Here is a 14,991-nt window from a genome sequence, read left to right as displayed (position 1 = left end):
ACACACTTTTTTGGCCATAAAAATGTGTACTGCCACATTGTCACCCACCTTACCATGGAAGTAAGGTAACATCTCAGTCCAATCTTGTTCAGACAGAGATACTTCCATGAAGAAATCAGCTCAATAATGACAGCATTGTCTGTATCTGGTCATCATAGCAATCTTCACTACAAAGGTGATAAAAGGAGACATCTGCTGAGATTTCAAGTGCCACATAGACTAGATTCCAAGTTTAGAACAATTTAGAACATTAAAGATTCCAGGGTATTTTACATTTCATTGGAGTTAGTAAGAACAAAAATCAAAGGAAGGAAAAAACGTGAAAGTCAGTATGCAATTCAATTGCCATTTAAATCTCTTTGGCTTTGAAGGCACGAGACAGAGTAAATGCAAGAAGGAGAAATATGAATTATCTAACCTCAAGGGTCCTGCAAACCCTGGTTCCAGCTGTATCTGAAATCAGTAAAGCAAAACCATGACTGAAAGAACTTACATGGAGATTTAAGTGGTAATTGGTGATGACATCATTTGTGGTTGGACTAGATGTGAAGTGCGAAAGAAAGAGAAAAGTCAAGAATTACTCTGTTTCTGACCTGAGCAACTAGGACAGAGTTACCATCAATTATAATGAGGAAGACTATTGACACAGTGTGCATTTGTGCTAAGCTTGTTTTGTGAGATAAATTGTTCATGTTTCCATCTCCATTGATGGCCCAGAATAGTTGCAGAATCATCAAATTTATATTCTTAAATGTACCCTCCAACTTGGCTTTTTCAAACCATTGTCATTGTTGCCGTTTATAAAGGACAAAGCACTCTTGGAGATGGAGAACTAGCCAAACCACCTGAAGTAAGGGACGGTCATCACAAGAAAAATATTCAAATGCTAGTGTTTGATTAGAAATTTCAGAATAATGGCAAGGCTGTTCCTATGAAAATCCAACATATCTTCTCCCTTAAAATATACCTCAATATGATTAATTCTCCAAAAGAACTATGACATTTTGCAGACATTTATGCATAAAGTAAGACAACAGTTTGGTTCTGTGAAATCAGGCTGTAACCTCTTCCAGAGACAGTGTTGGTGCCCTCAGAATACACTATTTACATGGACAGTGCTCACCAAAGTTGTGTAATGCACTGGCCTTGACCTCATCATTCTAATTCCACTGAGAAGAGTTATGGAGAGGGCGAATTATAAATTTGTACAGGTGCTGACTGTAATAAGGAGCCACAGTGTGTACACTGTACTTAAAACCATGTGAATTATGGAGTGAATAAATAAAAGTTTCCAAAATAACATTTCCAGAAATATCTAGCATGTTTCCATTCATTTCTTTTCCTTTTAAGTGGGCCAAAACTATGTAACATGGACACCTCTAATTGCAAGGAAGGCTGGGACTTCGTTTGTTGTTTGTTTGTTTTGTAGCCTGGGAACACTGATGCTCCAAAAGCGTAGGTCTCTTGGTAACACAGAGGAGAATGAATAATTTGGTACACAGCCAGCACTAGTAGTGTCTGCCATATATACCCCGTTCTTTGTTTATATAAATTAACTTGGTTAACCATTTGTTTTCTTTGCAAAAAATTTGCTCTTAGATACCTGCAAAAAATTCCTGATAGCATTTCAGAAATTGCCCAATGATAACATTTTATGTAAAATGCATTTTGTCACAATAAGAAGTAACAAAGAGAAAGACCAGTGAATTTGTGTTTCTTTGTTTTCTTTTTAATATAGAATAGGTTATAACATTATTTTGAAAACTAATTTCTTATCCCAATCTTTGATTTTACTAGTTTACTTATTAATTTATGAAAATAAACTCAAAGACACTCAGAAAACACATTTATTCTTTATTAATGCAAAAAAATTAGTGACCAGAATTGCTATTTTCTAAGTACCCTTAGATACGACAGTGCAAACAAAATACTTAGAACAACATTTTGATATTTGTTAAGCAATCAATCATGCCACTTGAACTTTTTCATTCTCACCATATCCTGGAATACTTGAAAAGCCAAATTCAAAATATGAACGTTCTGGGCAACATAGTAAGAGTTTGTCTCTACAAAAAAAAAAAAAATTTAAAAATTAGCAAAGCTTGGTGGTGCAGGCCTGTAGTCCTAGTTACTCAGGAGGCTGAAGGTGGGTGGATCACTTGAGACCAGAAGGTTGAGATTTCAGTGAGTCCAGCCTGCACAACAGAGCAACAGCCTGTCTCTAAATAAATAAACAAATAAATAGAAATACAACAGTTTTTGGAAAATATGAAATCAAAGCAAAATAAACTAGTTAGACATGAATAAAATAGGCCATGTGGAACTCAGAAAACTGTCATTATTCCAGAGTACACCACTTTGATGAGCAAAATGCTTATTTTCCACATAATCTCTGCCTCTTTTTCTGTTTCTATGCTTCCCACCGGCCTCTCCTTCTCGGTCTGTTTCTTCCTCTCTTTCCATGTGAGGACAAAATTTGATAAATGATGCATCCTGGTCTCTGGTGTATCATTTCTAAAATCACATTGATAAGGACAGGAGGCAGGAAAATACTGGGTAGAAGAGGACAGCACCCTGCAAAGGCCCCACCCTCAAGCCTGGAAACACACAGCCCTAAATAGAAACATGCATTGCTAGTTTTCCCGTCCAAATATCACCTTTTCCAAGGCCCCTCTGGCCTGCCGTGCCCCTATCCTCTGCTCATATAGATCGCAAGCTCCACAAGCAGAGAAACAGAGGAGCAGAAGAGTGGCAGAGTGGCAGAGCATTGCAGCAGTAAAGGAGAGAAGAGAAGGAGCATCCGAATGTTGAGAGGAGTTTGGCTGGGGATGGTTGGAGGGGAATTTACCATAGACGGCCAAACCCCAGTGGAAAGTCATCTTCCCACTCCATCCCCTTTCCAGCTCCCCATCCATCTCACTGAGACCCACCTCCACCACTCAATGAAAGCCCCTCAGTCACCATCCTTCAAGTCCAGGTGACCTGATTCTTCTTGCACACTGGACAAGGACCTGGGTACCAAGCAGTCAGGGTGTAAAAGGCTGTTACCCTGACTCTCCACTGAGCTGATTTAACACTTAGCCATCCATGGATGGCAACTGTTAAAAGGGCATTAGTTGTAACACATCCCTAGATGCTACCATGGGGCTGGAGCCCAAAAGCGCTTGCCTCAGCTCCTGTACTTGCACATGTGCATGCTCCCCCTCCCGTAAGGGGCTTGAGTGAGTGGTGGTGAGCAAATAAGTCACACCCCTGTCACAAGTCCTACGACGGGGTCAGGGAACTCTCCCATTTCAACATGCTAATCAACAACTTATATCTATGTACAACATTTCCTTAAGACAGTCATTTGAAGGTTTTTATATTTGTTTCTTTTTAGATGGATGCTTTCCATTTTAGGGGCACTCCTTTTTCTCCTTGCCAAACTGATGAAAATATCCCAACCTGTTAGAATACTATTTTATCTTACTTCTCTGAAAGCCATCAATTTTTCTTGCATTATATTTGCTTACATTCAGAAATTGACATTTCTATCTTTTCTTTTGATTCTAGGAGTTTTTTTTAATTACAGTCCTGCCACCCTATATTCCCTGCCTAAAATACTCTATTCTTTGGAACCCATCTAATGTAAATCTCAAAAAAGGCCCACTAATGAGCTAAAGATTGACATAGTAATTGTTGTTTCAATGGGAACAACATTCAGAGGGTGAGGAGTGTGCATTTCTCTTACTTCGTTTCAATGGTAGCAATCAAACTTCTAATTAAAATTAGGCCCGCAATTATTTCTAAATGATTTTGATGACTTCATTAATCTGCAGTGATGAGTTACCTCTCTAATATTTAATGTCCTAACAAGGCAAGCCACGTATTATCAAGATCAAGTCAAATTTTAGTCAGACCTCTATTTCTGGACACTAAGAATCCATTGCTTCTCTTGTATGGTGAGGGGCATATTTTCAGAAACAGTTCATGTCCTAAATAGACTGAACATTTGTCTCACATTGTAAACTTCCAGAGGGCAGACAACAGTGGCAGTTGTAATGCATTTTAGCTCCCTCAAAGGAGCACTAAGGGGAGGTGAAGAAGCTGCTCATCAACTCTCCCAGCCACTCGGCTGGAACTCCTTGGTTTTGAGGTTGAAGTAGCTGCTCTCAGAGGCTAGTGGGACCTCTTTTATTCCTGAGGGGAGAGTTGCCCTTTTGTAAGAATCACATCTTTAAAGAACAATTTTATTGTAACATGCTCAGAGGTTGCTTTTATCATAGTCCTGTCCTTGGGGATTCTCATCCGTGATCTCATGATGCTCCTAATCTTTACCTCCAATCCTATCTTCTCTTTTGTGATCTGGACTCAACTGAAACTGTCCTTATAAATTTTATAAAATTTATCATAGAAGAAGGGAGGGGAAGAAACCAAAATAAACCAAGCTTCCAGCACATTCAGCATTAATCATTAGGTCAGCTTGCTCTCTGACGTGCTTCCTCATGGTTGTTCACAGCCTACTGCCACAGAATCACATAAGCCCTGTCACAGATTATAGCTCCCCTTAACTGCTTTATAGTCAACAACCTAAACACTATGAAATATTAAATTTACCCATTTGAGGTATTCTTTCAAGGCCTGCATACCAGTGAAATTACTGACATCAGCTGGTCTGAAGGACCCCAAGGGAAGCTGACTTACCCAAACAATGCAGTTTCCACATCCTGATGATTTCATCCTTCTTGCCCCAACCAGTGAATGGCCCCAAGTTTTCATCCCCTTGCCCTCCAAAAATCCCTTTAAAACCCCGGCCCCAAACTCCTTGGAGAGATGGATTTGAGGGTCTCCTTCCATCTCCTCAGCTACCCTGAGATCATTAAACACTTTCTCTGATGTAAACCCAGCTGCCTTAGTGTATAGGTCTGTTATTATGCAGCGGGCATATGAACTTGGTCCTCTAACACAACCATCCAACTCATTTCTAAACCTTACTTGAATAACAAAGAATCAGGGCTTTGTCAACCCATTTTCTTTACTTTAAAATATGTTCATTATTGAGGAATCCCAGTTACCTATGTCAGAAAGTTGAGGCTCCGGGCTTCGCAGAAAGTCTCCGGCCAGCAGCTAGCAGGTTAAGCAAGCACCGGCTGCACGAATTTGCTCTGGCTCACCGTTTCTAAGACTGGGAGCACGCCGCATTCTCGCTGGCGAGCGGGTCGCGCATGCTCTGTGCGAGGGAGTGCTTCGCGGTTCCCGCCAGAAGCGTTCTCTCCCAGGCTGCATTTCCTTCGTGTGCGAGGCCGGCTGAGGGCATTTCTCCCGCTGCTTCTACTCCTGGGTTAACAATCAAGATGGTACATGCTGAAGCCTTTTCTCGTCCTTTGAGTCGAAATGAAGTTGTTGGTTTAACATTCCGTTTGACAATATTTGATGCAGTGACATACTTTACTATCAAATGGATGGTAGATGCAATTGATCCAACCAGAAAGCAAAAAGTAGAAGCTCAGAAACAGGCAGAAAAACTAATGAAGCAAATCGGTATGAAAAATGTGAAGCTCTCAGAATATGAAATGAGTATTGCTGCTCATCTAGTAGACCCTCTTAATATGCATGTTACTTGGAGTGATATAGCAGGTTTCGATGATGTCATTACGGATCTGAAAGACACAGTCATCTTACCTATCAAAAAGAAACATTTGTTTGAGAATTCCAGGCTTCTGCGACCTCCAAAAGGTGTTCTTCTCTATGGGCCTCCAGGCTATGGTAAAACGTTGATTGCCAAGGCCACTGCCAAAGAAGCAGGCTGTCGATTTATTAACCTTCAGCCTTCGACACTGACTAACAAGTGGTATGGTGAATCTCAAAAATTGGCTGCTGCTATCTTCTCCCTTGCCATAAAGCTACAACCATCCATCATCTTTATAGATGAAATAGACTCTTTTCTATGAAACCGTTCGAGTTCTGACCATGAAGCTACAGCCATGATGAAAGCTAAGTTTATGAGTCTCTGGGATGGATCGGATACTGATCACAGCTGCCAGGTCATAGTAATGGGAGCTACCAATCGTCCTCAGGACCTTGACTCTGCTATAATGAGAAGAATGCCTACAAGATTTCACATCAACCAGCCTGCGTTAAAACAGAGAGAAGCAATCCTGAAACTCATCTTGAAAAATGAAAATGTGGATAGGCATGTAGACCTGCTAGAAGTTGCCCAGGAAACTGACGGCTTTTCAGGAAGTGACCTAAAAGAGATATGTCGAGATGCTGCCCTCCTCTGTGTTAGAGAATATGTTAATTCTACATCAGCAGAAAGCCATGATGAAGATGAAATTCGGCCTGTTCAACAGCAGGACCTGCATCGGGCAATTGAAAAGATGAAGAAATCAAAGGATGCAGCATTTCAGAATGTCTTAACACATGTTTGTTTAGATTAAGAGTAAAGATCATTTGTACAGTTCAGTGATCTAGTTTGGTGTGTCCTCTTATCAGTCAGTGGAAATAGAATGGAAAGAGTGTTCTTTAAACAATGAGGGAGCTCAATGTTCATGGTTTTATACTCTGAATTCTAAGTTATTGAGATATAGTTGTTACATAAGTGGTATTACTGTTTGTCAAAAATCATGAGGAGAAACAGTTGAATCCAGCCTGAACATGGGTGCTTGTGTTTGACCTCTTTAGCCATATATTGTACAGCCTTATAGAATCTAAGCTGGTCTTAAAGTCACAAATGATTCATTGGGTCATTAGTGAGAAACAGGGATGTGGTTAGGTGCTGGTTCCTAGACATGCGAGTATGCGTTTGTGTGTGTGCGCATATGTGTGTGTATATTAAATGTATATATCCACACATTTTATATTGACATTCTGTAGATATGTTTGAATACAGAAACCTTTTTTACCCCAACTACTGAATCCAGGAGTACCAAATAATATATAGTAAAACTAAGATTTAAGGTTGTGTCAAAAAGGTACAGTGATTCAGCCATTTCCATGTGTCATTTGTTTCAGCCTTTTTTAAGTTGAGTGTTTTTCTTTCTGCAGTTGATTAGTTGATCCTCCACATCTTGCATATATACATGGGCTCAATTATTATGTTTGTCAGGATAATCAAATAAAAATATTAGTTCGTGATCAACATTGAATGGTTGTTAGGCAGTCATGTGCTCAATACTGATTTCACCTCTTTTTGTAAGTACACTGAGTATAAACTTTTTAAGTTTAAATTGATTTACATGAAAGTGGATTAAAAGACTTTTCAAAAGCCAAGGTTTGAAAAACCTCAGTACCCTTTAATACATGTACATTACTTTCTTCATTTAATGTAACATATGTCTGTTGTAACTATGTTTCTTAAATATTATTTTAAGGTTATGTGTTCTTTAATTATGGTCAAATATAATTTGGTCACCAAAAATGAAATAATAGTTTAAAACAAGTAGCTGTTACTAAGTGGGCTAAAAATACTCATTTTGTAATTAATTTTACTTTTCTTAGTATATTATAAATTGTGCCCTGGTCAAGTACAAATGTACACATCAAAATGCCCATATTGTATCTATCTGTAGTCATTTAATGTGAATTATATGTCAAAGTTTTTTCAATATTTTACTAACCAGAATTCTGTTATAGGCTCCTAAACACGCAGCATGAGGAAAATGGCACAACACAATCTTGAGGTGCCTTCTGAATCATCAGATTAAATTATGCTTCATATGTTTTTGCTTTTACTATACTTATTTAAAAACTCTCAATCTTTATTCATGTGTTACTGGATTAATTTATCTGATAATGTCTCTCACAACAATCTATAAGATCATTTATTCTTTGGTTGTACTTTGAATGGTGGGGTAGAAGTTTCAGGTGAACATTGGATAACAAAAAGCAAGTTAATGGAAGGTTGTGAAGAGGATGGAAAAATTGAATACGAGATACCAAAAATGGAAAAAAGTGTCCCATTTTTAATAACTATATTATTATAGTTTTATAATTATATAAATGTGTAATAAAGGGGTCCCTCTTTAAAAAAAAAAAAAAGAAAGTTGAGGCCTCTTTCTCAATTTCTTTTTTTTTAACCTCTCATAATTAATCAATGATCAACTCTCAATTCTTCCATCCTTTTAACATTTCTCTGTCCTCTCCATTACTTCATTCCTGACATTAAAAAAAAAAACTTAGACCATTATCATTCAAAGTACCTCTTGATAGCTGTCTCCCAAGCACTGCTTTCCTGTTCCCGATAGTAATCTAAATGTTGTTCCCATATACACCTTTCCTGTATATGACCTGGATAATTCAGAAAAACCTATTCCAACCCCCAACTTCAGAGACAGGTCTGATTGATTGAATGGCAATTCTACCATCCTTATCCCAAAGAGTGGTTCCTAAACCTAGCTTTTCATATTCCCATGAACAAAAGATTAGATGAAGAGCACATAATCCATTTTGCCAATGAAATGCAAGGGGACAACTGCTGGAAATTTTCTGAAGACTTAAAACCTGAATTAATTCACCACATGAGGAAAACCAGCCAGAAGATAAAGTATAGCCCAGGAACGAAAGGGAAATGGATCTGAGACAGGTGCTTTAATCCATCTTCAAAGCCCACCCTACTTCACTACTTTCATTGCATGAGCCAATAAGTTTACTTATTTATTAACAGAGTTGGACTTGGAATATCTCTCATTTGCAACATAGAAATCTTAACTATTGATTCTCTGTCACTATGGTTATCACAACAGTCTCCCAAGTTATTTGTCTATCTATGGTATAAGCCCCTAATGCTGACCACTCATTCTCTTGACAGTGATCTTTTGAAAAACTTTTCAAATCTAGTCATGTGCTCCCTGCTTAATCTCCTGCCATGATACCCTATCATCTTTAGAATAAATTAAACCTCATCAACCTGACACACAAGGTCTCAATTATTGAATTTTTTTCTGTCTCCCCAGTCTCATATCTCCCTTCTTCTGAATGTAAATTCTATGCTCTAACCCTGGTCAAATGATTAGGGTTCCCAGAACACCAGGTTATCATTCACCTCTTTGCCTCTGACATGCAGATTTCTCATTCTAGAATTCAATTTATCTCCATTCTCTTCAGCAACCACCTATTTTGAACCTACATTGTATCCAAATGTGTGCAATGTGCTGGCAAAGTTATTTTCTCCTTGCTTACCTGATGCCACCCTGCTGTAAAGCCTGTCTCCTCCTTAGAGAACTGTCCTTTCTCCTTTGTTTCATGCTTCCTTTCTTTTTAACACATATACTACTGTTTTAATGGTTTGTTATAATTGGCCTCTCTTTAATGTCTGTCTTAAAGTCAAGAGATATTTATTATTTATCTCCACATTTCGAACTTCCTAAGGTCGAGGTTAGTATATTGATTTATTCACACAATTAAGCAAACAGAAAACCAGATCATTAAAACTGGGAGTCACATTAAGTATGAGCTAATACTAAGAATGAGTGAGGTGACTTACTGCCTGCTGAAAAATGGCCCCTGATACTTGGCTTCTATGTAAGAGGTGCCATAGCAAGTGAAGTGGCTGATGGTGATTGGAGAGCATGTGCAGATGCCAGAGACATGCACATCTCAGCTCAGATCATTGCTGGGAGGTAAATAGGTTCCATGTTGCCAGCACATCTGATGTTCGTTCAAAAAAAGAAAAGAAAAACCCACCACACAGGGCCAATATGATTGGCCTCACCTTTATGGACTAAATATGTCCAGGGCCCGACAACATCCTCCAATTTATTCCAGTCTCATTTTGCAAGTGAGGAAAACAAAACCAGAACCAAAACACAGATTCCCCTAAGAGATCACTTGATTGAGATTACATGCCTCTCCTGCACACTGTAATGGACGCTGCACATTTAAAGGTTTAGAGGAGCTTGTTTATCTGTATCCCTCCTCCATCACAGTGCATGTTCTATGAATGTAGAGAGTTCCCTTGTCTTTCACCTTCCACAGGACCAGGAACGCAGTGCTCTGGAAATACTCCTTGAATGGATATTAAATGGAAATCATGCTGCTGTCAGACAGTATTTGACCCTTGGCATCATCACCACCTTTAACATGTAGATTTGTAGATCCACTCAATAGGACATTTCATAAAACTTGCCTTACTGAACTCTTGGAAGTTTGTAGTGGAATGGATGGTAGATCTTAAGGTACTGGGAGAGTTATGTAGATTAGTCTCTGCTACAAGGCATAAAGGTGACATAGAAGAATAACGACTTGTGTTAGGCAAAGAGGAAGAAGCATCAGTTATAGAGGTGGATATGGAGAGCTTCCTTAACTGAGTGACCAAGTGTATGTAGGGTTCTGACAAATAGAGAATGAACTGTTGGCCTGAGGAGTTGCTGTGCCACCTCAGCAAATGTTGGGCATATATTCACAGTGTCTTGCTGCACTCATTTTTGCCTCCATGAGCATCTCTGTACTAAGTAAATGTGTACGGGAGATTTTCCTAGCTGTCAAAGGCAGAATAATGGCCTGCTACATATCCATACCCCAATCTTCAGAACCTGTGACTATGTTACGTTACATGACAAAGAGTAATTAAGATAATGCATGGAATTATTGTGGCTAATCAGCTGACCTTAAAATAGGGAGATTATTCTGGATTATCCAGATAAAACCAATATAATAATAGAGTCCTTATAAGTGGAAGACAGAGACAAAAGAACCAGAGTCAGGTGTAAACTAAAAATAAGTCTAAGCCCCAACCAACTGTACAAACCCCCTCTTGGCTAAGAAGACACCATTAAAAACCTTGAAAACTGACAGGCTGGGAGGTCAAACACACCTGGTTATACTCCCTTCCTTTTGGAGTTTAGGAAAAACAGTGTTAGACCGGAGATCATAAGACTGACGGGACAGACTTTGTGGCAGTCAGATATCAAACTACAAACAGGACCTAAGGCCATGCCAGGCAAGGGTTAAGTCATCCACCCTTATACTTAAAAAATAAATTATGTTCTAATTGTCACAAATATTTCCTTTTTCTGTAGCAAGTGGCTAAACAAATACTGGCCTTGAAATAAGCAATGTTGAAACTTTCCACTTTACCAATCATTAGACGCTGACTAACTGAGGGCCCCCGTTTCACCAGCCCTAACTAAAGCTTTGATTGGACAAGAGACTGATTCAGCAACTTTCTCCTGATTAGAAGACCACTGACCATGGATAAGGTTTGGTCAGTTTACAAAGGCTGCACACGTGAGTGCCTTTGTGTCCCGAGAAGACTTTTAGACATACAGGGTCTAGTTGTCATATGTCTAAGTGTTAAGTCTCCACCTCAAAGTGAACACAGATTATATGTTACGTGCATGTTTATTAGTGCGCATGTGTCAGGACCATCTTCCTGAATATTCAGAGCTTCTCCTACATCCTGTTAAATATGTACGTGTAGCCAATCTGTTCATCATAAAGCTCCTAGCCTAACCCCTCCTTCTTTGAAGTGCCACCCCTTGTCTTTGCCAGACTCTGCTTCCGACTCTGTGAAATGGCCACATGCAGGCTGTAACCCTTTACAAGAAATAAAATATCTTTTTCTGAATGTGTGGATCTTGTGTTTTTAAATTAACAGACTATGATGTGTGACCATGAATGCAGAGGTTAGAGTGATGAAGTTGTGAGCTTTGAAGATTGAGGAAGAGAACCATGAGCCAGGCTACGTAGGCAGCCTCTAGTAGACGGGAAAGGCAAGGAAACAGAGTCTCTAGAGCCTCCAGAAACACTCCCTTATTTTTGACCCAGTGAGACTCATTTTGGACTTCTGATCTCCAGAATTGTAAGAAAATTAATTAGCATTGTTTTAAGCTGCTGTTTATGGACATTTGTTACAACAGCCATAGGAAGCTCATACATTAGCTGTTTGACCTTGACAAATCACCACACCCTTTGGAGCCTTGCCTGTGTGAGACAGTATATAAAATCAACCCTAAAAACTAGCTTTACTCTTATGATTAATATTACATAGATGATACTACTGAGCTAACAATAGTTTTAATGGGGTGTAGGCCTCTGTCTTTATCATAATTGTGGTCAACCTACATGCTTGATTTTTCTGTTTACATGGTGCTATCAACCCTGAACAGCTCTGGGCAGAGAATTCTGGCTGACTCATTGCAAGCATCACTGAATTCCCACTGCATATTGCCACGTTCACTGACTGAGGTTTCTGCTGGAAATATCTGTTGCCTGGTTAAGGGAGTGTTCCCTGCTTTGAGAGCCTAGGCAACTGCATATGTGAAAGTTTCTGGTTTCCTGGGATTACAAATTAAATGTCAGGGAAGATAAAAATGCTGTGAAAGGATTCCAAAAAGCAGTGCAATGAATTAGATAAGGAGAAGAATCCCTGTTTGGCTTGGGAAGCACTTTCACTGAAGCCACTAATAGATAAGTCTTAGATGATGGCATTCCCCTCATCCACAGCTCCTCACCTATTACAATAAAATTAGATGTTGTGCTGGTTGAAAATCATGCACTCTCTCTCCTGAGTAAGATCAGGAATCAGAATAGGTTGTGTTTTTACCATTAGCAAGTTATATTTACATTCTCTTTGATTCTATTTCTTCATCTGTGATATGACACTAGAAGAGTAACAAAAGACACTGCAAAATTTAAACATGATAAGGCTAACATTTTTGACTGCTTACTATGTGCTAGGAATTGTTCCAAGTACTTTTAATGTAATATTTAGTCTTCACAACCTATGAAACATTCCAGTTTTACAAATGAGAAAATTGAGGCATAGGGAGATACATTTCTCTAGGACTCAGAGGTACTAAGTGCGGAAAATTTTACTAATATGCTTAAATGCCTCTCTAAGATTTGGTACTTGGCAAGGTAAAGGTTCAATGCTGTGAACTGATGTTGTTATATGGCTGCCTTGCAATATGGTGTAGTTGTTAGGATTAAGAAAAAAGTCTTTTGAAAATAAAATAATAGCATGTAAGGAGCATTTCTATAAAGGAAATGCTATCACTCATTCCTCTTTGTGCACTCTTAGCTTGCCTGGTGTTTGCAATCACATCCTAATTCTTCTTCCTCTAGTATGTTCCCTGACCTCACAATGCTGTGAGAATGATATTCTAAAATGCAAACCAGAAGGTGGCATTCCATGACTGAAAGCAAATATGCAATACATTCAACTCCTATAATGTACTATAAAGGTCTTTCAACATGCTGTGGTTAACACCCACTTCTCCAGTCCCTCTGGGGCTCCATGTTCACTAACATACTTTATTCAAGCTCTGTTAAAATACTTACTTCATTATCTATGGCATCACAGATGCCATAACTGTATCACATTACTTTTTGGCTGGACACATTTGCACATGTTATTTCTTGGACGTAGAATATCCTTGCACCATTTTCATGCCAGGTCAAGCCATGCTCACCTTCAAAACTACGTGCCTGGTGTGGTACAATATTTTTAATGAACATTAGATAATATGTAAAGTGACTGGTCTACAAATAACATTTTTGCAAAAGGAAATAACTCATCTTTTGTTCAGTATTTTTATTTCCTGGGTCAAATTCTCTCACTCCATTCTTTGTTCCTTGTTTTATTCACACAAGCCCCCTGGTTATTTTCTACTTGACTTTTATCCTTCTGTTTGGTACACAGTTCAGGTTCTCCTAACTCCAGGATTCAGCTTCCTTCCCAGCTACATCATTGTTCCCCTTATTCACAGACAACCATCATGGTAATACCTCTTTGGGCTCCTGCTACTTTCAGGACCTCCCCTCACCAAAGTCTGGAGGTTAAGGCCTGGCATTTTAGATCGAAGGTCAACTTCTTTTGAGAAGTCTTTTCTGATCTCTCTAGGAAAAGCTGTGCTCTCCTCCTATGGAGTTGGTTCATTGTTTTACTATAGCATCCATCTTGTTGGGTGACTAATATGTACTGATTCTGTATCCAGAGTAGAGTGGGCCTCTAGAAAGCTGCAATAATGTTCTAACTATTCCTGTTCCAGGCCTTGCCACTTAGGTTTGGAGGAACCACTTAACCTTCTTTTAGTTTCACTTTCCTAAACTATGAATTGTTATAATAATATTCTGCAGAGCTATAACAATTAGGTACTATGTAAAAAGAACATAGAATAGTGTCTGCACATAGTAAGAACTAATATTTGTTAGCCAATACTATTATCTAAATTCAAAGAGACACTGGATAATTTCCTCAAGACTGAAGGTGAAGAGGAGGAAGAGGGTTGACTTTGCCTTCTCAGCTTATTCAGAAGCCACTACTGATCAAACATTAACTATGGCATCAACCTTAACCATCAGAGTGAAAGATAAGGATAAAGAACCAGGGTTATGAATTTGTTTCAGTACCTAGTGGGTCTGGAGTACATCCTGGGCACCTATGACACCCGTGATGTCCAGCCTTCTGTAGCCCATCTTTGTGGTGTTGGCTGTTCACTTTGCTATTTGATTGTCTCCATAGGCCTTCCATGAGGGTTGCCTAAGTCCTTGTTAAAGGGTATACCCCTTTTGACCAATGACCTGGACTTTGCCAAATCTCTTCTCTGAAGGCCAGATCTGGTCTTTTCTACATCATGGCTGACTGCTCCAAAAAGCCTGTTTATTCTACCATTTGAGCGCTATCAATTGGACTACTATCTGGGGAGGACACAGTCCTATAGCCCAATTTGTGTCCTCAGCCCTGGCTTGTCATCCTTACTCCCCTAGTGACACTTCTAAGTTTCCAGAATTTCTTGCTACTCAGAGTTCATATGAGTTTTGTGAGAGGATGACTCATATTTTTGTAAGAGTTGAAAGACTGATGACAAGCAACTAGATTTTGATATTCCATCCCTTCCTTCCCAAGCCAATGTATAAATTCTAATGGTGCATTTATTGGCAAAGGCTCTCCCTTCACTCTCTATTTCTATGTGCTTAGAGACCATCACTACATCTCGCAAAAAAGGAAGTTATTTGATTAAGCTCCTCACATTGTTTGGTTCGTTCAACTGCCTTTTTAAAAAAAAGGGA

General features: G+C 39.1%; 1 pseudogene; it reads left to right on the top strand.

Moving 5' to 3' along the window:
- The first annotated feature begins 5,302 nt into the window (after window positions 1-5,302).
- LOC103224638 (outer mitochondrial transmembrane helix translocase pseudogene) lies at window positions 5,303-6,444 on the top strand (annotated as a pseudogene).
- Window positions 6,445-14,991: the final 8,547 nt, after the last annotated feature.

The sequence above is a fragment of the Chlorocebus sabaeus genome, chromosome 20 (genome assembly GCF_047675955.1).
Source record: "Chlorocebus sabaeus isolate Y175 chromosome 20, mChlSab1.0.hap1, whole genome shotgun sequence".
Classification (NCBI taxonomy): domain Eukaryota; kingdom Metazoa; phylum Chordata; class Mammalia; order Primates; family Cercopithecidae; genus Chlorocebus; species Chlorocebus sabaeus.
This window is presented reverse-complemented; position numbering and strand designations above follow the sequence as displayed.